Source organism: Chaetura pelagica, unplaced genomic scaffold (assembly GCF_000747805.2).
Source record: "Chaetura pelagica isolate M959 unplaced genomic scaffold, ChaPel_1.0 scaffold121, whole genome shotgun sequence".
NCBI lineage: Eukaryota > Metazoa > Chordata > Aves > Apodiformes > Apodidae > Chaetura > Chaetura pelagica.
In genome coordinates this window covers 2,003,929-2,028,530 of record NW_009954546.1, presented here as the reverse complement: position 1 = coordinate 2,028,530, position 24,602 = coordinate 2,003,929, and positions in this window count along the sequence as shown.

The following is a 24,602-nucleotide window of genomic DNA, read 5'->3' as shown; positions in this document are numbered from 1 at the left end:
CTGAGCCTGGTCTACAACGGCTGTATCTAGAAAAGACTCAGAGAGGAAAAGAAAAGTGAGAGCTGCTACTCCTTCAGCTTCAAGTGCCTGAGATAGCATATTTTATGGTCGATTGTGATAAGCTCCTCTGGTTAAGGCCCTTCCCTTTGCCAGGACAGCTTCTATCTCTCTGCAGCAATCACCCATCCTTTCTCTTACATAAACTACCACAACAGAGTGATGGAAAGCAGGTTCACAAAAAATTTGAGAGGTCAAAATGTAGACAGTAGCAACAAGAAGGAGACAACATGTAGAGAGGAGAAAGATGCAATCAGAATGATCTGGGTAAAACAAAGACTGTAGCCCAGCGGTGCTGGCTCGAAAGAAGGACAAAGCTGTTGTAGGAGTTCCATGGAGGAAACCAAACTTCATATCAGAAAAACCACTCAACCAGCTAAAACAAGTGGTATACAAGTGCAAAAAAATGGCTGTCACACACAGTAGATAAAAAAAAAAAAAATTGTTAATGGCTTTTAACATGGCAAGGATTTAATGACATAAAAAAGGAAGATGGTGAGGTAGGAAGCTCTATTTGCAGCAAACAGTGAAGATGAGTGCAGAAAGAGACATACATATGGTTTTTTTCATATGCTGAATCAATGTCCTTGCATATCATCATGCATGGTCTGTGAATAGCTACACATTTCAGGCATTTGAAAATACAATCATCATCTCCAGTCTACTATAACAAAAGGTGGTTAATAAGGGCCTTACTAGGGTAAATCAGGGTGTGAATTTATGATGCAGTTGTTATAGTAACTGCATGTTTACGTAGTGTTTCCATTTAACACATGAGATAAATTATCCTTCTTTCAACAGAAGGAAGAGACTATTACAAGAGCTTTAACGATGAATTGTGCATTTGCAGCTCCTGAGTTTAAATGCTATTAAATGTCTTGAATTTTTACATCTCATCATAATTCGAACAATTTCTCTGACTAAAATATACAGAAATGGGAGAAACACTTGCAAGTCACATGACATGCCCTTCCTAGGTCTGATAGCATGAGGATCTCATTACTGCCTGAATACTCCTACAAACAGTTTCTCTCCATAGGAAGAAGTAACACAGACCACTGATGAAATGAAAAAGTAGTGAACTCAAGTTTCTCACAAAAATGGCACTTCCCAGTTAAGCATCTGCAAAACCTGGCAAAAATATTCAGAAATTGGAATATTCAACTGGATAACTAAAACTTTGTGATTATGTTATTTGCCGTTGAATGAAGACACACACAAACATAAAGATTCCATATGAAATTGATGGCAAGAGAGGATAGAAAGAAAAGTATCAGTTCAATTGATTTTTAGAAAACATTTAATTCACTATCAAGAAAAAATATAACCTCTGTTACAGAACCACCTCATTCAGTGATGGTGGGAAACAGAACTCAAAAGCATGAAATAAAAAAAAACAAAACACAATAGAAAGAAATTACAAAGTAAGTATGTTTTTTGACATTATCACTGCAGAGAATTAGATGCCTGTATGATGTGAGGCTGATCACCAGCTCCATAATCTACCTGAAATAAAGACATTTAAACTGGCTACTAAAATAAAGTACATCCAGGAATATTTGAGTAGGTGACTGAAATAAATAATAAAGGAATGAATAGCCACTTTTAAGAAAATCTAAAATTCTAGAGAAATCTAGAGTTCTGAAAGAGTGCTATTGTGGTACTTTTATTCAGAAAAGTTGAGCTGAATAGTCCAATTAATTATAAGCCAGTTACCGAGCATCAAACTCAGACAATGTAATTTCCGTTAATAAAGAATCAGAAAGAGAGGACTGTAATTCATGACAGCCAATGTGTATTCATGGAAAACAGTTTTTTTTTTTTTTCAAATAGTTTAGATTTAATTATTTGATAAGATTAAAAATTTGGTTGATAAATGAAGCAGTATATATAATATATTTAGACTTTGGTGTGGCATTTAACTTGTATCAGATGAGGAGGTAATATGAGAAAAAATTGCAAATACCTTTAAATCATGTTAAATGGGTGGTGAATTTGCTAATCAATAACTTTTAAGTGTTTGTTAATAGAAAATTATCACTGGATATGCCAACATTCAATCTACTCATTTCATGTTCATTGCTTGCAAATGGAATTGCCTCAGGGAAAACTCCCAATAAAGGTGAGTTAGCTCATTAGGGCCAACCTAACCAGCAGAGTGAACAGACTTAGTTAGCTGGTGAGGTGCATTTGAGCTAGATACCAGTAGGAAGAGTAAAAAACAAATTTCTGTCTATGGCATTACCTGTTTTTTCTGTCTCTAGCATTACCTGCCAGCTTGTGGCAATTTTTTTTTTACAATAACGAGGTGCAGTAATAACCAGATAACTGTAGTTATACGACCTCCAGGTGTGGCAGAATTGGAACAGGTGATAGTATATTGTGTGGAGTTCTTGTGTTTATAGTTTACAAAGGAAGTTCTAAACTGGTGATGAAATAAAAAAAGGAACAAACCACTTTGAGATCTACCAAATGGAAAGTGTAGGAGTTTAGATTAACTACTTTAACAAAACGAGATTGAGAAAGGTGACATCTGCTATTTGTTAGCCTGTCAAGAGGGCACTGGATGCAACAGGAGACTCTTTTGCTTAGTCAGAACCATAGCAAGAAACGGTGGCTAGCAGATAAAAGGGGGAAATTCCACTCTCAAAACTGTGACTAATTTCCCTATTGATGGGTGATGATAATCAATGGTTGATGATGAAGGGTAGTGGGATTGATGCAGAATTGATTGATGCAGGCCAGAGGTATGCAGAATGTCAGATGAAATAATCCATAGTTAAACATTGAGGGATTTGGCTTGATTTGAACCAGAATTTATCTGTCTGTTCCACAGAAATGGCATGTTGTAAGAAGCTCAGCATATGTCTTGAAATCAGCATGCCCTTTGCAACTGTATTTTATTTATAATACTAAATCTTTTCTAAATCATATAGCAAGAAATAGTACAACTTCCTATTGTATTTTGCATCTGGGTCTTTGTCTCTAGTTAAATCATAAACTTTAATACCCTCGCAAAATTTATCAAACATGACATAAAGGAAAAAACATAGAACCAAAGATTTGTTTAATGTTACAGAGATTTTTTTAATGGTGATTTATTATTAATGGTGGCAGCTTATGAGCCATGTTTAATTAAAAGAATGTGGGAGATAAAAATCACCCTTGTATTTAGCTTTACTTAAGATTATAGCCTATAAAGCTCAGAAGATCTTATGAATAAACCTTCTCTGGTAAGGGCTGTGTTTAACTAACATTGAAGTTAGATTCTATAGTTAGATTCAACAAATTAAACTTGGTCTTCAGATAGCTTAAAAATACAGTGTCTTCACTAATTTATTTTTTTTTTTTTTTAAGGAGCTACAGTGAATGATGCCAGGTTCAGATCTGGCCCATTTGTTTCTGTGTGAGGGTTGGAGAACTGGTAACCCTTAGTGACCTGTGCCACATGTTGCACACAAAGATGATGCTCAGGCCATTGGAACAACAAGATGTCTTAGTTCCTCAAGAGGAAATGTTAAAAATATGTTTGTGAGATTGCAACTCCTGCTGTTTCAGTAACGCTGGAATGGTTGCTCCCACAGAGTTGCTTTTGGAAGCTGGTCTCACGGGAGCAGTGATTTAAATATAACATTTTAGAATTGCACCATAGAATTCCACCATTCCAATATCACAATAGAGAAAACATCCCCAATAAAAATGGTATACAACATATACACTAAAGCAGTAATTACCAAAATAAAAAAGATTGAACAGAAAATAAAGATTAAAGCTATGCTTTCTTCATCTTTTACCTGCTTGATTAACTAGGAAGAAATCATCACTATGAGATGCATGCTGTGCATATGCATCACCACCTTGTATTTCTTCTTTTTTAAAAATTTTATGTCAATGCTACCATACATGGTTTCTTAAGCCTGCAATAATTTTTATGACGTTAAACTCTACTTACAGAAGAAGCATGTTTGTCTGTTACCACAGTCCTGTACTGCTGTTTACTCCAAAAAAATCTCCTGTTGCAGTTTCTCTGTTTCTGAACAACACTGTTCAACTATATGTCTACTGTGAGGAATACAAGCACTCATCATGAATGGAATGATGTCTGCTTAGTTATATCAAGTACCCAGCCTGCTCTTTTCCCCAGACTCCCATTTTTTCTGAGTTCCAGACAGTCTGTATCATCTTGTACCTCTGCCTGCAGCTGGGAACATATGTACATCCATATGGCTATTTAAAGGCTCTTCTCTGACACCTTCCCTCCAGATCTCATTTTAACCATTATACAGAATTTAAATAGAGTACCAAGTACCCATAATACTTCCAAGTGAATCACTGGAAACAGAAATTGTAGTGAATATAAGAAGGAAAGTATACAGTGAGATTACAGTTGTGTCACTCCAAGGTAACTAACTTCGAACTTCAGTTCCACAGAGCTTGTCCAAATTTTTAATTCCTTATTTAAAATTTCATATATATATATATATATATATTCTTAATTATGTACAGGTATATTTTTATACAAAGATTGGCTTGTGACAAAATGTATGTGACTAATAGTTCCCTGCATAACAAAGTTGTTGTGATCTTGCATTTATGCTTTGAGGTTCTTATATGAAAAGAATCAGGTATAATTTAAACACCTAAGGGGAAAAACACCAGCGAAGAAACAAAAGTAACTCTGCAGTTTAAAGTGCAGATTAAAGTGCAGAAATGATATGTGATCTAATCACAATAGGGTCTTTACATATTGTTTTATTTATTTAAATTCACTTACTGAATATTAATTTTTTCATTATTATTTTAAGCAACTGAGGTTTCTCTCCATCTCTACTGCCTGTGTTGTTATCTCTATAGAGGGATTAATAAAGCAGAATTTTTGTTGGTGTCATATTTTTTTGTGCAAATGTAATCTAGGAGACAATATAATGCCTTTTGGAAATAAAGCTTGTATATATGCTAAAGAATGCAGGTGATTTGCAGTCTCTCATAATTGATTTCCAACCTGCTTACATTGCAGTACATGTGACATCATGGAAAGGTGCTCCTCCAGCAGGGCCTACTCAAGAGCCCCATCCACAAGAGAACACCCATCTGTGCTGTCAGGCTGAGGATGTCACTGCTCCATGGTGCTGAAAGAAGAGCTGCGGTCAGCACTCAAGGAGAGTAACCACCCTATAATTGCAGAGCTCTTGGTACCAGTTTTGTTAACTGTGGTGGGGGACTTCCCACTGAACAAACAGTCTGCATGTTGTGCAGCTGAGGGGTGAGTCTTTGTTGCCTCAGCACTAGGAGCACTGATGCTTACTGACACTCCACCCCAGGGATGGATTTGGTTGTATTTCACATGTGAAGAGACCATGTAACAACTCTTCTACTTTCCCCTTCAACAGTAATTGTTCTGTCTTTGATTTTTGTATATATAGACATAGTGGAAGGCAATCAGCTCTTCAAATTTGGTATCTTTTTGATAGAAGAACAGAGAAATAAGAGGAAAATGTTGAAGTTATGGATCAAATTTCACCACAATGTATGAACACAGAGAAAAAGGAATTCCTTGCAAGTCAGCTCTAGCTCCCAAGTAATTAACTAGCCTAGTTGCCACAAGTCTACTTGAGTGCTTCCAGAAATACATTTTCTTATGAAACAAGAAAAGAATCAGCAGAGAGATTCTTAGCACTGTGATTACAAAAGGAGAATTCTAACCTTGGCATCAATGATAATTTGTTTACACAGTTCTGTTTCTCGTAACCAGCTTCATCCTTACCTGGATCACCTCACTGGGACCACGGGAAGCAGCAATCTAAATAAATGGGAAAGGTGGTATAACTTGTACCACCTTTTAGATTGCCAGCCTAACATTAACCAAATAAAATCTGTGAATTCTGACTCATAAATTCACCAGTACCATGGGATAATGGAAAAAAACCTCTTTGCTGGTTGTGCTCTGCATAGGTAAAGACTTAAAGCTATTAAAAATAACTTCTGTGTTTAGCCTAGAATGATATTTGTACTCTAAGATAAAGGTGCTAATTTAAGATGGTGAGTGAGAAATTAGCTGAAAATAGATTACAAGGTTTCCAAGTATGTACTTTCTATTTTCTCTCTTTATTATTTTACATTTTTCTACTGTGGATGCTTTCTAAATATTTTTCCCTTTATGTAGCTAAATGACCATATATTTGTATTATCTATGTCTGAAATTATCTTTGCACTTTTTTTGAGGGGTGACTATACCTGAAGATAATTATTCAAGGGAAGGAATCAGTATTACATTGGTTTAGACAGTAGCCTTAATAGATTGGAACAACTACAAATTATTGATGAAAAAATCTAGACAAAATCCAGCAAATATATGTAATTCCCTACATTTTTTAGCTTTGATGATTTTTAAAGAGAGACTAGAACCTAACCGCACGATTGTTCTTCTCACAGCTGCAAAATTGAGAAAAAAAAACAAAACAGTTTGGTGTGAATACTGAAAGCAGTGGTGGGGAGACTTCCCCCATGCTGAATTACTCTCCCTAGAGACAAGAATGAGGAGCAGAGACACATCTGGCTCTCTCTGGGAAGACAGCTTTGTTTCTTCATTCCCTCCAGCTCTTCTCTAGATTAAACTGAAAGCTTCTCATTTCCAGTACTGTCAACCTGGCACCTTTCATGAGTGTTAACTACTCTGTAAAAAAAAAAAAAAAAAATCATAATAGTTACAAAATACAGTAAAATAGAATAATTTTCTGAACTCAGCTAGAGGACTTCAAGCACTGTAGCTCTTCTCTAGATATTATGTTCATCAGTTAAGTAATAAACATGGTCAGTTTGTAAAACTTGACAGAACTGGGGTATTTTTTTTAAAATTAAGGTGGTATCCTATGAAAAGAAGCTTTTTGTTGTTGTTGTGTTCTGTTGGAAATAAGGGTGTGGGAGGAGTGAGGAACCAGGTGTTCTAGTAGTTTACTAATAATCCCTGGACCTCTGAGAAGTCTTGGATGTTTTTTTCAGATGACTGACAGATCACAAATCTTAAGAGGTAGACATAAATCAGATTGTTAAAGAAGCTCACATCACAACAGCAGCCTGCAACTCATACTTCCACAAAACCATAAAATAGCTTATTTATACAGGAAACTGGCACCACTGGAATCTAGGATCTGATTCTAAACCAATATAATTATATTGATCCCAATTGCCATTCATTTTGGCAGAACCAGTTTTCTATTTGTTTCTTTGTTTCATATAGAGACAGATTAACACAATAAATCACTTCAAAATCAAATGGCAGAACTAAGCACAGTTTGATGCCAATCTAACAATATCCATATGGAAATTAGCTTAAACAATTTGATTATTTGCCTGTGTGTTCTTATTCCCTGGCTTTGCTGATGTTATATCATTCTCCTCTCCTCTTTATTTTTAAGGGAATTTGTTATTTAAAAAAAATAACTATCACATCCCCGCACCCTCTCCAGTTTTATCACTTTAAAGTTTCTACGGCATGAGTCTTGGAAGGAGCAGCTGAGGAAGCTGGGAGTGTTCAGCCTGGAGAACAGGAGGCTGAGGGGAGACCTTCTGGATCTGCAGCTGCCTGAGATGAGGTTGGAGCCAAGGGGGTCGGGCTCTGCTCCCCAGGAACAAGGGATGGGACAAAAGAAAATGGGCTCAAGTTATGCTAGGGAAGGTTTGTGTTGGGTATTAGGAACAATTTCTTTCCCAAAAGGGTTGTCAGGCCCTGGCGTAGGCTTCCCAGAGCAGTGGTAGAGTCCCTATCTCTGGAAGAATTTAAAAGCCATGTCGATGTACTGTTGAGGTTCATGGTTTAGTGGAGACCTTGGCAGTGCTGAGTAAACTTGGTCTTCAGTCTTTTCCAACCTTTAATGATTCTACAATTCTATGATTGCAAAATGGTTATGATTAAATAATTTTTTTAAAAGGTTGAATATTTTATATAAAAGTAAACTTTTATTTCAATATTTACTTCATTAAAAATTTGTGTTTGATTTGCAAATACGAAAATATTTATCTTCATATTTTCTAGCAAATCAGTTATAGTTATTCTATTTCATATTTGCCTTTGGCCAAAATATATTTGTCAGTTGAATTTCTAAAGTGTATTGCAAGGAGATAACTGAGTTAAGAACAAAATTCACAGTCCTAGATATTTATTTTGATGGTTAGTCATACATTAATGTTTTTTTTAAATAAAGAGAAATGCTTCTCCTAGGTAAAATCTGGTGCTCATCTTAATCAGCTTCCCTGAAGGTGACCCATATGAGTTGGTTAGAATTCTAAATGTACTTTCCTACTGCACCACTTTTTGCTAGATATTATTTTGAAATCCCTTGGGTTCATCTCCAGTGGAGCTAGATGGTAAGGAAGTTCAAAGAGAGATGATAATCTTGACCTTAAAAATACTGACATATCAATTTTGAACGACATCTGAATATCAGCATTTTGAAAAAGCTCTTGGTTTTGCTTAATGAAATCAAGTCAACACTCCAGTCTAGTGTGTATTACTAATCTTTGTAATATTTTAAATTATGGTTCCTGTCTCATTTAAAAAGTCTAATGATGTGAGCAGACATTGGAGATACTAAATTTCTGTGTAGATTTTGGATTTTAACTTGTTATTTTGCCCACTGATGTACCATCAGCTAACATAATGGCTATATATGAGTTTTAGCCATTTTTTTTTTTTTTTCCACCTCATTCCTTATGTAATGTAACATTTTATGTATGTTTTTCTTGAAAACTAAGTTCGTTTTGAAATAGATGCTCAATGAGCTGTGAGGACCAGAGTATTTGTGGGTAGTAGCTTTTTTTTTTTTTTCCCCTGTTATCTTCCTCAGTTATAGGTAACACAGAAACCAGTAAGCAAATTGTCCTTCCCATTCCCTAATAACTTATCAAATTGTGTATGTCTGCATCAGTGACTGTATCAGCAATATCATAATTTTATTTGGATTTTGTCCTTTTTAACTTCATAGGAGCATGATTTTGTGGAGAAGAGAAAATGAACCGCCCCCATTGACTTAAACATTTAGTCATCCATGTATTTCAGTGATTTAAAGAGTAAGAAGCTGTATCAGTTTCCCTTAAAGGGACTCTTACTTTCTTAAAGAGATGTCTGATTTTCTTAAGATTTCTGATAAACAATAACATAAAAGGCTTTAGTACATACATCACAAAATTAATGTCACATTAGGATTTTGTGACTTGATAATTCCTCACTGTTCATTTTTACTTTGGGATTATCTTGTATGCATACCCCTCAAAGGTGACCACAAGCCAGTGGCCATATAGCTCAGTTATTAATTTTATCACAGTATAATGAGCAGTTTCACTGGATCATGCCTGATTATTTTTATTTTGGCTGTCTAAGCAGACATAGGAAATGTCTTAATAATTCTATGATTAAACAGTTGCTGCAAGTAGTAGCAGTTATTGACTCCAAAGTTTTGTAATTGATACTACAGTATTTTAATGTTTGATTTGCTTTAAACATGAGAAGAGTGCCAGAAGCATCTCATACAGAGCACATTTTGTTTGTGAGAATTTGTTCTGCCAAAAACATTTCTTTTCACTCAAGGTGATTTAATGTATGCTAATCCCCAACTGCTTGCATGGATCAAAGATCCAGGTATCCTTGACTATATCCATGCTAGTAAATAAAATAAATCAGCATCTTTTCTCTGTCCTGAAACCCAGGTATGTGCCTGCCTTCCAACCTTTTATCTATCTAGGCTCTCTTGCATGCTTCCTGCAGCACAGTGTGATCTGGTTCAGACAGTCCTAAGTTACTCAGGTAATAAAGGAGCTAATCACCCTACAAAAAGGAAGTTGTTCTGGACATCTTCTGATGATAATGTTCCACTCTTAAGGAGGTAAGCTTGAGATCATAATCAGCAGTGGTGTCCTGATTGCCTGTAAGGATGCAGTACCAGTGAGAGAGAGAAAAGATACACATTCCAGTCACAACCAGTGTGTGCAGGAACATGCAGATACCTGAAAAGCAGTTACAGAGACAACAGAGCCAAGCTCTGTCTTGGGCCAGGTAGTAAAATATCAAACAGCAAAAAAAGTGTGGCTTAGTATGCTCAAGTTAGACAGGAGGAAAATTATCCTCACAAGCAGTGGGTATGGCAGCAGTGAAATGCATTTCACAGAGAACTTGCTAAATTTCCATCCTTGGAGGTTTTTGAAGCTCAGGCAGACAAAGACACAGCTGGCCTTGTTAGCACTGACGATGATCTTGCATCAGGTGAGAGGTTGGGATCCCATCAAGAGGGACCCCATTAAATCAATTTTTCTATTATTTTGTGACAATATTAAGAAAGACCTTACACAGCTCAAAAGTGACAAAGGTCATCTAAAAGACAGACTAATAGAATCAGGAGCTTAAATTATGTCATGCTAAAATCTTATTCTTGGATCAAGGTTCAGGCTTGACCTCTGTTGACATATATATTTGTATGTTGCTGCATGTTCTGTTTTGATAGAAGGGCATGAGAGTGCCTTATCTTTCACTGCTGTTTGTTTTTTTTTTGTGATTGGATAGATTTCTTTGGAAGAAGAGAAAGTATTCATTTCTCCTGAGAACTGAGGTTGGGAAGTGAAACTTTCTGGCATGCTCATCTTAAGAGGGCTGACCCACCAGTGCCACATAATTTAATCACGTCATTAAAAATGTTGCTGTATCTTTGGGTTACAGATATCTTTCTCCCAAGGTTCATCCTGCTGATGCAGACTGCTGAAGGTTTGTTGCTAGTGACTGAAGGAGTGAGAGACAACACCGAGGTTCTCATGTAGAGCACCATTCGTTTAGAAGATAAAGACAATCCACAGGGTTTTTTTGATAAGTAAATGGCTTGGACATAAAAAAAAACCAACAACTTACGGGTAATGAGAGATTCAAAACATTTACATGTACTGGAAAAGATTACAACTGAATAAGATGTAGGATAGGAAAGACAAATAACAGGAAAATAGTATTCAAACAAACAAACAAACAAAAAACGAAACAGAAAACTGTAATAAACTTGTAGATAGGATAATGGAGAGACTGAGAAAAATAGCAAAAGGCATTAAAGCAGAATGATAATTCCATAGAAAATAATAAAGATGTACACAGAAATTATTGCAGAATTGAGGACTAATTCAGAAAAAAATCAACCTATGTTTCATCAGCTCTCTGGTAATCTTAAACATAAGAATAAACTAGCATGTAGTACCTGGAAAAAAAGACAAGATAAATGCGAAAGTATTTCATTACTATGTGGAGATAAATACAAACAAAACACACACAAAAAAGCAAAGACCATGAAAGTAGAAGAAATTAATTTATTGATGAGCTAAAAAGAAAATATTAAGGAGAAGTCTTCTGTCAGAAAGGGAAGGAAATTATTAACAGATAGAGACAGCCAGGATGCTTATTTTTTAATAAAAGCTTTACTGAAAAAGACTTCACTGAAAACATCTTTCAGTTGTTTGATTAAATGATAGGAAGCTGTTACATTTCATAAAAGCATCAACAGAATAATATCCAGGGGACAGAAAAAGTTAGACTACTCAATCAAATTGAATGTATATGAACAACTATGTAACAAATCTTTCTGTCATTAGGTTTGAGAATGTCTGGACATAAAACTACATATATCTTTATTTAGCTAAAGGAAATATTTTTCTTAAAGGCATTGTGTGTACATAATTTCTGTTCTGAGAAGAATGATAGAGCACATAACCAGTGACATATAAAAACATAAAGGAATAAGGAGATGATCAGTATTCATCATGAATTTATCAAGAACAAGCAATTCAAAGCAATGTACATTACTTCAGAGAGTTTCTTCAAGACTCCCTCTGAGTCCAGAAAGCCTAAATCCTTGATGGATCTGAGAGATTTTGCATATTAGAAGTAATAACCACATTGAGCCCAAAAGGTGGTGTGTTTGAAGAGAACATCAGAATTTAGCTGTCACACTGAGGCAAAAACCAGGATGTTGCTTAATAAAGAGTGGTGGAAAGAAGACACTACATGCAGTAGACAGATGGATCATGATTGGCCACAGCAGCTGTTCTCTAGAAAATGCTCTAGAGTTTAGAGCGTCTCTACATAGAGGGAAGTAGTAGTAGAGTTATATAGCAGCAAAGAAGAGTCTGTTTCAGTATAAAGTACATCTTTTTAAATTAGACTGATTATGAAGTATTGAAATAGATAGAACACCGCCCTCACACTAAAGACTTTCTTCATAATGTCTAACCTAAATCTCCTCTCTTCCAGTTTTAATCCATTACCCCCTGCCCTTTCACTACAAGCCCTTGTAAAAAGTCCCTTCCCAGCTTTCATGTAGGCCCCCTCTAGATACTGGAAGGTGCTCTAAAGTCTCACCAGAACTTTCTCTTCTCCAAGCTGAGCAACCTCAGCTCTAAAAACAAATGAGAAAAACATCTGTCAGAAATTATATAGAGACAACTGATCTTGCTTTAGGTAACACCTACATGAAAAATAAACTGTGCTTCAAGCACTGATACTTCCATGTACTTCCAAGCACTGATACTTCCATCTGATTGTGTTTGCTTCTACTCCTGATAGAAACAAACAGAGATGTGCTGAAATATTGCCATTATAGTTAGTCTAGTCTGGACAAAGATACATAGTCTTAAAATAGTCCATTCTTTCAATATCAAGGAATGAAAAATGCAGAATTATGACCAGGTTCTAGAGAAAACTTCCCCCCCCCTCCCCCCTTTCTGTCATATGGCACTCACATCAACCTTCTACATTCTTAAAAAATTATATATAAAATTAATAGTCTACTATAAACTGTTTACACAACTGCACATAGACAAACAGTGTGGGGCTGATAAGATGGCAATAATGCTTTTGCACATACAAAATAAATGTGGATTAGACATCTTTTTTTCATAAACGGGGGTAACAAAACTATTTTTCTGCCAGGAGAGTACACGAATGGCAACCACTGTTCCACTCAATATGAGTGAAGATCCCAATATGTAACATAATGTTTCACCAGCTGTTTCATTGTCCATCTCTGGTCTCATAATAAACTGCAAGAGCAAAAACTGCATTGATTTGCTTATATATCAGAAACTCTAATATTGAATTACAATTTGAGCTGACATGCCTTTAATGGGAGTGTTGATGTGATTATAATAATAATAGTAATAATAAGAATAGCACTTTGCAATTCTGTAATTGCACTCTGATTATACTAACATGATTTACAAACACTAATTATGTGAGCCTTTCGAAGTTCTTATAACAAATGTAAGAGGCCCAGATGAAGCAATTACAGTCATACCTCTCTTTCTGCATGGATTTCCTTAAGACTTGTATATCATCTGTAACAAAGAAAGTAAAGCAATATAAGCATTTTGGCAAAAAGTCATGTGCTGGAGATATAGATGTTATTTTTGTTCTTATTAAGCTACTTCTTTTTCTTACATATCATTGTGTCACCACACAATGAACACTTTAAATTTTTCTTTCCTCATTTGCACAACAAAAGTTAGTTTGCAAGTTGCAAACTTCGCAACACATTCGTAATTAATGTAAGTAGCTTATTAAATACTATTTTATTGAAAGCAGCTCACTTTCTTTACTTTCCTCCTCATTGTATTTTAACTGTTTTATGTAACCTGTATGCTCTTGTTTCTCTCATTGACAGTTTGATTTCCATAGCATAGGAGTATTTTTAAAGTAGCCATTATGCAAATAGTGAAGCTGAAAATTTACTTCATGTTGGTATTTTATTTTAAAGCATGTTATGCTTTTCACACAATTGCTAAAGCATAAAAAATGAATACAAATAATTCTTGAAAATATATTTGAAAATGCATAGGCACTATGACCTCACTTTCTGTTTTAAATCTGAAATTTTGACTTACAGTCTTCTCCAGGGCCACAGTACCTTGTGTCATTCCATCATCCATTTAATTTTCTTTAGTGCAGTGTTATTCTTCTACAGAAACATTTTCTTCCTCCTTGCTATCCTATTATCTCTATGTTGCCTTTTTGGAGTTAGTTTTGGAGTTGGCACAGATAAGACACATTCCTTGAAAATGAGCATTTTACTACTCAATGCTGCTTTTGTATTTTTAAATATTTTTCTTTATCTTCAAGGAAATAATACGACATCTAAGTCAGAGTGTCTGAATTAACATCAGAGCAGAATTTTTTTCTGGTATTTTGGACGAATGAGGAAATTTTGTGGTAAGGCAATATATGTCAGAACCTTTCAGTTTCTGGCTTTCATGGGAAAGCAGAATCTGCTTAGTCACAGTCATGGACCGAATTCTATATTCCTCTGGAACCACCAATGATGGAAAGTCTAAAACACAACCATTTGTATCTGTCTCCCAGTTTACTCTGTCACAGACAGACTTGTACAGCAGGGCAACATCCTTGCTCCACCTGTGGAGCACCTGTGGGTTTGGAGGTGACAGAAAAAAATGAGTCTAGGGTTTTCTCTCATACCTGCTCTCAGGAATACTTCAGAATTTGTTAGAAAGAAAGCTCTTAGAGCTGATTTTGCTCTCAAATGATGCAATTTCACATTAGGCCACTGCTGCTGCAGATATTAAAGGGATTGCCAAGAAGTGCAGTCTAAAAGTGAGCGTCAGAGGGCATGTAACTATTTCTGTAAAAATTATATGACTCTTCAGACCTCAGAAGAAAAGGCTGGCATGTTTACTTTTTATATTTGTAATGTGTTTAACCTGCAACAGATGTTACAGGCTGACACTCTTCAGAGTGTTTTCATGAAATTAATAACAAAGTATAATAATTAGTACCTGTCATCTGGTCCTGAGTCTGGTATCCCTAAAGCTGATGAGAAGCTTACCTCTGAGTTACAGAGTTATAGCTGGGATCTCGATACAGGGAGCACGACTGAATACACGTGAACAGAGATGCTTTACAATGGACAAATAACATGAGGCTGGTCATACACCACGGATCTCCCTGGCAAACCTCTCCAGCAAATTCCCCTGTTGCCTCTGTCTGACATTTTCTCATTGTCCTGAGTTTTAACTTTTTCTAAAAGACTACTCCTACTCCTCTGGAGTGATTTATGTTGTACCCTTTCAGTCTCTGAGATCCAGTGAAGGTCTTAACAAGAACAGAACACTAAATAAGTCTGTGATGGTGACAGCAGAGTAAAGGACAACTTGTTTATAGTCTCCCATTTTGGTTGGGCAAAAGCAATAGTTTTTTTGGTATTACCTAGATTTCTTCCACAGAAAGCTTGAAACCCTACAGCTCTGCAGTATTTTATTCCAATTTCTATCTACTAACAGAACGGAGTGATTTAAGTGTATGCATATTTAGGCAGAAGTAAATCCCTTCTGCCTTCCAAGATGCAGTCAAATAAAGTTTCTACTCTATTCTTTAAAATATTTTGCTATCCCTTCTTTATTTGCCAGAGGAAAATAAAATAATTTTGTATGTCCTTGTGTTTCTTGCAGCATAAGCCTCAATGCTGCTGGTAGGACATCGAGTTAAATCCTGCACCATGTGAGTGTGAAATTACCATGCCCTCAGAAAAAGTGCTTCATTTTTATAGAAGGGCACAGCAAGTTAGGATTATGTATAGTATCTTACTTATGGGATGATTTAAATTACAACATTGCAGAGATAAATGTTAATGGTTTGGTTTGGTTTGGTTTTTTATAAACTTCAAATTTGTAAAATGAATTGGATGGCTTATTTTTATATAATTTCTCCCTCTTGTGGCTGACTACAGCAAGGATAAGGACTATTATTTACAATGAAATTAAAATCAGGTAACCCTGAGTATTATTCTTTTCTAACATCGGGAGTTCGTGAAGTATTTTTAAGTTTTAAATGTTACAAATCATTAAGGCAATAATTTAATATCCTTCACTTAATGGTGCACATTTGCACTTATGTAGTACAGAAATATCATCATCTCATTAAACCTTATCCACCTTAATTCTCTTCTGTTAAAGAACTGTGTAGATTATGGTGCTAAATGAATGTGTGTAAATTAAACATTCTTTTAAGAAAGCTTTCATAACTGGGATATTTTTAGCAATTTTTTTTTTTATTTTTCTCATCATGGATGTTCATACTAGTTTCGGAAAAAAAAAAAAAAAAAGAAAAATTTTTAGTAAATATTGCATGGTAAATCTTACTATAAGTAGAAATTGTATAGAGCAACATACTGTCTCATTGCTTAAAGGATGCAAAGCTTATAAATTTCTCTCAAGGAGAAAAAGTTATTTTCAAAAAACAATTTATTCAGGTTATTCCCCTCACATATTTTACAACCCTTTATACAGGCTGAGTTGTAATGTTTTCCTACCAGTCTTATTTTTTTGTTGGGCATTCACATGGCATTTTAAAAATAAACATGAAAGGAAACAAACACCTGCTCTTGGAAACAAAAATACCAAAATACCCCCTTCAGAAAATAAAATAATAATAATAATAAATAAAAAAAAAAAACTAAAATTTTACAGTATAGCCATAAAACTGAGGAGCAGATTCTGACTAAAACTATCCATGCAGGGGTTTGGGAGGCTGAGTGAGGCATGGGAGGAAGTTAAAAAAGCCAGACCTGCACCAATAACTTTCCTTTGGCAAATGTATAGAATAACAACCCATTGCTTAGAGGGGTTTATAGAGAGGTGCTGGCAAAGCAGTTGGATTTCTGATGACAGGGAATGGATCCTCTGTTTGGACTCTGACCAACAGTAAATTCCAGTTGATCCAAGTTGAGTAGATATCATTCAGCACACTGGGAACTAGACATGACCAGCATGAGACCTCTGCACTTCTCTTTCAGGCATCTTAGCTTATGGAGAGTGAGGCATTTGTTCACCAGCCCACAGAGAGAAGTGTTTTTTTTAATTGTCCACGGTTTCTGAGACACTTACATAGAAACTGAGATGTCTAACACAGAACCTAGTTATCTTCTTCTGGAGGAGCTGCAGAAATTGCAGAAATTACTTTATTTATTTATATTGCAGAAATTACTTTATTTTCAAAGCACACTGGAAGTCTATGCAGGGATTGCTGAATCAAACTCTGGAGGATGAGATTAACCTTGTAATTACAACACCTGTATGTATGTTAACAATATCTCTACTATCTCAATGGGAGTTAAGACTGTAGTCTTAACTGTAGTAATCAAAAAGATTACTACCTTTGTCTTCTCATCTAGCCCTGAATGCTACCCTGATAGATCTTAAACATGTCAGTTTAATGACCAGTTTAATTTTGCAAACACCATAAACATATATTGCATTATAACAGCTTCAAAAAGAACAGGCTACCGTCCTCTTTGAAAGGAAAGCTCAAATGGCAAGCAAGAATCGTCTGCATTCTCATCTAAAATTAAAGTAATAATAATTTAAAAAACCCTGGAGAGTCTTTAAAGAAATCAGGCTTTCCCATGAAATAGTTTTAGTTTCGGTGATGAATACTGGAACACAAACATTTCTGATGATGCCATTAACATCCATTTAGCAATTTTCAACTTTTTAGTTTGAGAATTGTTGCTTGACATCGCTTGCTCATCTGCTTAGGTCATCTGCTCCTCTCCATGGAAACTGGAAAATTACTGTACATCAGAGGTTTAGAATATAAATACATTTATTGTCCTTGCTGTATTTTCTTGGGTGAGGAAATGAGGATAGTTTTACATCATGGAAACAGCGAGGTCTGTAGCCCACTTCATTTTTTGTGTGAGTAGAAGTTTCCCAATCACACTACATCATCATTGAAAATAGAATTTGTGTCCCTTTGCTCATAGTCTCCTTCCTGCTACTAGGTTCATAATTTCTAAAATACATTAATCCAAACCAGAGGGAAAGATTTTCCTTCAGCTACTAGCCTGCTTTGCTGAGAGATTAAAAGACTAAAGTCTTGGCCTTCTTGTTTTTGATCCATATTAACACAGAGGAGGGAATTTGGTCTCAGGGTCTGTGATTTATTCCTACAAGGAAAAAAAATAGAGATTGCAACATATGTGTTTGCTCGGCTGAATCAACCCATGGTGAAATACAGGAAATGTTTGCAGTTGTTTAGTTAAGAAGATCTAAGCTAACAGAAACAAATTGCTCACTTGGAACTGCTCAAGTAGCTTGACACCCACATTTATCCGCTGTGATGTTATAGCTCAGAGACTGGAGGAGATTTAAAGGCTACAAAGAATTAATTTTATGGACCTTGTTTTGATTTAGAGAGCCAATACAAATATTATTGTATCTTCTTTATGCTTACTATAAGGTCTTTTAAAAATGTATGAAAGCAAAGCTCCATTCTGCCATAACGAGACATAACACAATCTGGCTATATAAAAATGATACACTGAAATACTTTCTTCAGAAAATAGTTTCTGAAAAATGTAGACTTTAGGACCATTTCTATCATGTACGCCTCATAAAAGCTCCAATTAAACATTAAGTTACATATATATACATTTATACTTGTTTGAAGCAAAGAGGCCTTTCAAACTCTGCTTTTACTTTGACATTTTCTAGCTGCTGGGATAAGCCTATTTTATTAGAGCTTATTTTACAATGAGCTCTTTATCAGATCTACAGCTAACTTGCAAAACCCAGGGGTTCGAATATAAGTGGACAAATCTCTTCAAGGTTTGCTTGAAACATGTTAAAAGCTTACTATTATTTTCCTCTTAGACTCAGATCAGAACTAATTTTGAGGAGACCTTTTATCCCTCAGATACTGTAAACCCCAGGTAAAAAGTGAAATGGAAGTGGAGAAAATATGATAATTTGAGCAGAGGAAGACAAGAAATAAAAACAGTTATCTGAACACAGGAAGAGTAACAATTGTACAAAACATCTTTTCAGTAACATTTTTTAGTAATATTTTCTGTTTTTTAAGAATGTTTTGTAGTACTCTGAACTGTTTTTGGGACGTTGCTTTAGATCTTATTACTAACACTTATTTTATGCTGCAAGTAGAACAGAACGTGTCAAGAGTCTTTTGATTGCTTCTGACCTGATTCATTTGGCAGGTTGATGCTGCAGATAATCACTACACAACATTTTGTTGCTTTGGGAAGAAACTTGATAACTGAACAAGTCCTGATTCCTTGTTCTACCGAGTCTCAGGTAACACGGCCTGCTATCATGCCTCACAAATAACACACTAAAGGTCAGCTGAATCAGTTATCAACTTACAGACTTCAGCTCAGCATCAGGGCCAGTGGCATCAGGGCTGTGTGAAATCTGAGTAAAACAGGGCATTTGGGGTTGAGTCATGTCCTTAGAATGCTGCTGCCATCCAAAGACACAAGCTGGTATTGCTTGTACTGCTGTTTACCAGGAATCTGCTGCCAGTAGATTTGGAAAGTAACAAGAAGGCAGATAGGTCAACATTCCTCAAGTTCCGCTTTTTCTGCTAGTGCTCTAAACTGAGAGGAATTTCTCTTATTTTTTTTGTCTTTTTTTTCTTTTTTTTTTTTTTTTTTTTTTTTTTAATAGGGAAATCTCTTTTTTTTTTTTTTTTTTTTTTTTTTTTTTTTTTTTTTTTTTTTTTTTTTTTTTTTTTTTTACTTTTCTGTTAAAAAAATCACCACACTGAGGTGAGAAATAACTGGTTTCAAAATTATGAAATGCATCATTCCCTCTGTTTTATGATAACATCTATTTTCTATGATGTGAACATCAGGTTGTGCTGCAGAGCACAGTCTTCATTGCCTGCCCTTCCCATGTCTGCCTGTAAAGGATCTTGCTAATTTTTCATGTCATACACCTCCACAAACTCTCCTTTGTTTGGAGTACTGAAACCGCATTGAGGTATCTTTTTTTTCTAAAACAATCTGCTGTAGATCAGCAGATTAGATAGAGCTTAATTAGCACTTCTTACCTGTCCTGGAGTGATCATTCACAGTGAAGAGATAAACTCTGAGGCTTCACTTAGAAGAAATCAAGAGAAAAATTATACTGCTGTGATTATCACAACATTTACTTTAGCACAGACTTGTAGAACAGGATGAGTCATTACCCAAACCAGGCAGAAATCCTATAAAAATGCATGTCTTACTTAATCTACTTTAAATATTAATTTTCTAAATACCTCTGGTCAATGTATTAAAATATAATTCTCCTATGTAATTAAAATCCTCTTTTTAATGCTTCTTTGGCATTTAATATATAAACATAGTTATGTCATTGTTATAACTTCATTGCACATTTCATAGTTAATCAAAAATAGGTCTTAGAAACAGTCTAGTGTTACAACTTATAAAAAATGGTGTGCCTTTATTTCTCTTTCTAACTTTAACACTTTCCTAATTACAGTGAATTTGTGTCTTAGCATACCTACAGTACAGCTTGTTTAGTGCAAAAAAAAGTTCCCCCATCTAAATTTACCCTGCTCTTCTGCAATCATTGGGTTTTCCCAAGAATTTCAAAGCTACTTAGAAGCAGTTTATCTTCCTGTAAGAAGGGTCACATTAAGGGGGTTGCCTTTACTAAGTTCTTCATAACAGTCTTCCATACAAGCATTGAGCCAGTTGTTCTGTCATGAAGAGAGAAATTTCTTCATTATCCCATCTAGCAGCTACTGAATGCTTCAACCTATTTGTGATTTTTATCTGCATGTTTGCTGTTCTGTGAAATTATGCAGGCTATTACTATTCAGACATAATTAATCCTACTTTCACTCTTTGTTGGGGAGTTCCACAGGGTAATAGTACTATTATGCAATTATGCTTTAATATGGGTACAATACTGCTTGTTACAGCTGTAATTTGGCTTTTGTTATCACCTTTCTTTCTATATTAACCCTCTTGTCACCACCTCCACTTATCCATAGCTTGGAATTCACTCCTATGGATGCACTGACAGTACTTGAATAAGGGACCCGTTCCAGCACTGAATAGCTAACTCCAGTGTGCTCTGCTGCTTTTCAAACCTCACACATCACCATAAAAAACGGTACTAAAAGGAAAAAAAAAAAAATATAGTTTTTCCCTGTTTCTTTAGCTTGAGGCTTATAACCAGACCACTTCATTGTGTCATGTTAACCTTAATAATGCCACTGGAATATAATATTTTTACTTGTTGCAGGGTTTGTAATATAATGTAAACTGGTTCAACATTTGGTTGTCAGACTGGGAATAAAACGTTCCCTATACAGAGTTGATGTTAGGTTCCAGTGGCAGGAAGCAGGTGGGGCTGTATGCTCACCTAGTCTGAGGTACAGTTTGCGACCAGTTTCATTTGGAGCAGAAGGAAAGGGAATTGCTTTGATTGGAAAACTGCTGTGTTATAACTGCAGTTATAAAGCTTCTTCTGGTTAATTAAGCCACAAATCTAAAACTATCATAAAGCTTAAATCCATAAAGGAAGGTGGACAATGTTGTTGACATACCTGGGAAGTCTACATGGAGAGAGCTGGTGCACGTGATGCTGGATGCTGGTATGTTCTGAATTAGTCTACTGGTCTCAGTAGACTTAGGTTAATGGTTGGACTCAGCTGAAACAACTCTATGAGTCTATGATCCCAGAACAATGAAATTGAGACTGTGACAAAGTTAAACCTCATGCTTCGGAATCACCTGAGCAACCTAACATACAGACACTGCTCTTGCCAAAATCCTCCAGGGAATGGGTACCATGTTTTCTAGTTCACACACTTCACTCAGAATTTGGTCCTCCTACTTCACAGTGGATTAACTATCTCTCTCTTCTTGCTCTGACTCCTGTAGAAAACCATGAGGAAACAGTTCCATTTTCAAATAACTCAATGAATAAGAAAAATGTTAATGACTGGAACTTCCCTGCCATTGAGGGATTTAGTTACACAGCTCCCATTAGCTTCAGGATTTTAATGTCTTTTATTTTCTTTGAAAATATACCTCAAAGATTTTACTGCAAAGGCAAAACACAAAGACAGCAAAGAAATTCAGAGCAAAAGTGGAAATTCCCTTCCTTGTGTATATGGCTGGTGTCTTAAAAATGCAGCTAATCTTGTACATCTTAAAATGTAGTAAGCAGACATGACAGGTGATTTTAGAAGGAAGAAGAAGACAACAGATGAACTTTCCATTTGCAGTACACTACTTAGAGATGTATTCTCTCACATTAAAACAAAACCCTCAGGTGCAGAGTGCCACAGCCCTGTAGATATCAGCAGTACCCCAGAGATGAAGCTTGCTGGGAATGTGCTCTGTGGCTCTGAAAAAGAACTAAGGCAGCAGAGGTAGCATGAATTAGATATCAGAGCAGATGCACAGCTGAGGGAGAAAATCATACTTAAATGAGATTGAACAGTTGTAGATTAAAGGAGCTGAATTTACCTACTTGCAGGTCCTTTTCCTTCATTTTCTCAAAATCTCTATTCATCCTATGTGCCCCTATGTGAAACCTAACAGCCAGCTCCTCAGTAAGTGCCTGCCAGAGAGAAGATGTCACTGGCTTGGACATGAGCTGGTAGGAGGAGAGGAAAAGTGCTGGGGACATCCATGTCCCTCTCTGTCACTGCTTCCAGCACTCTGTCTTGGGAAAGTCTTATAAAGTGTCATCCATCTCACCTTAATTTATCTATCACAAAAATATTTATCAGCCTAAAATAGCCATCACTTTTTTTTAGAGAAAACTGCTGATTCCACTTGATTATCTTTGGTGTTGATGTCTAGTTGAGACAGTACTGCAAACTACCCCATACTTTAGATACACTGTATGCAAGCAGTTCCATGCATATTTGTAGTCAGCCAGAAAGCTGTAGTCTATGCATATGTTTGGCTGATCTGACTCTCTAACCCAGATATTGGTTTAGACATATAAAATTTTAAAATTAGAGTTTTGAAAAATAATCTAGGATGGGGAAAGGAAGCTCTGCCATTTTATTCTGTTTCCATTTTCTAATTTTAAGTTATTTTGAATCCAAATGTCTTCAACACAAGCCTTGATACGAAAGCTTTAAAGATGCTTTTAGGTTAGCAACTTTTTTGTGTCTTATGACATTGTGTGTTTTCTTTAAAAAAAAATCAAAATCAAGAGTCAGCCTACTACTCTTTTAAATGGCATTTATATATACAGATTTTATAATCCTTCTGAATGTACATTAAAGCCAGGGAACAGTTAAAAGCAGGACACCGAGCTATGGAAACTAAATGATAAGTAAATACAACTTAGTTTATTATGCCTATGTTTTTCTCATGGTTTCCCAAACTAATTTCAAGGCATTGGATGGGATTTTGAGCAACCTGATCTAGTGGGATGTGTCCCTGCCAAGACCATCTTTAAGGCCCTTTGCAACACAAGCCAGTTGGTCATTCTGCAATTCTATGAACCTGGCTGAGTTTTTGTTGTTTCATATTGGAGATGATGTAAATAAAGATAATTTTTTCTGTTTTCCAGGATGAAGAATGGTAACTTCACATCAGTGGAATATAAAAATGATTTTTCCTACTGGGACAAAGGAAAAAAAATATGTTTGCGGACAATTTTTTGTTATATATTGATCAAATTCTACCTTAAGCAAGAAACATTCAGGTATAATTAGTTTTGTTTTACATCCCTCCTTTCATTGTCTCCCTCTGTGAGCCAGTGTGATGTTAAAAAATCAAAATTGCACGTTAATTCTGTTAAATATCTACTATGACAAATGACAAGGGATTGTCAGGAGGACAGAGTCTTTGTTGATGATTATGCTTCTACAATGGGCTAGTTCAAAAGCTGGAAGGCTAAGATCGTATCAATCAAAAGGGAAAAAAAGACAATCTTTCTAATCATGGTAGCAAACAAAACTGGAACTGTTTACAGAAGAATACAGGGGATCTTTCCATCACTGGTATTCTTTAGTTTAAGACTCTATATACATTTTGGAAATACGTTAATTAGATCAGATGCACAACATTGGCCTCGGGGTAACCCTGTCTGTGGGAAGGCCTGGTGAGGCCACATCTGGAGTACCGTGTGCAGCTGTGTGTTCCCCAGTTCAAGAGAGACAGGGAACTGCTGAAGAGAGTCCAGTGGAGGGTGACAAAGATGATAGGGTGATTGGAGCATGTCTCTTAAGAGGAAAAGCTGAGAGAGCTGGGACTCTTTAGCCTGGAGAAGAGGTGGCTGCAGGGAGACTTTCTCAATGTATACAAGTATCTAAAGAGTGGGTGCAAGGAGGATGGGCCCAGGCTCTTCTCAGTAGTTCCCAGTGACAGGACAAGGGGCAATGGGCACAAGTTGGAAAATGGGAAGTTCCATTTAAATATGAAGAAAAACTTCTTTACAGTGAGGGTGACAGAGCTCTGGTACAGGTTGCCCAGGGAGGTTGTGGAGTCTTCTTCTCTGGAGTTATTCGAGACCCACCTGGATGCAGTCCTGAGTAATGTGCTGTAGGACATCCTGCTTTAGCAGGGAGTTGGACTGGATGATCTCTACAGGTCCCTCCCATCTTGACAATTATATGATTCCATGAAGTGTCATGGGATGGGCACAAGAGGTGGTCCCACTTGAGAATATTAACTGATGAGGTCAGGACTATCTACATACTGTCATCATGTAAACATGACTATGAACTCTAGATGTGA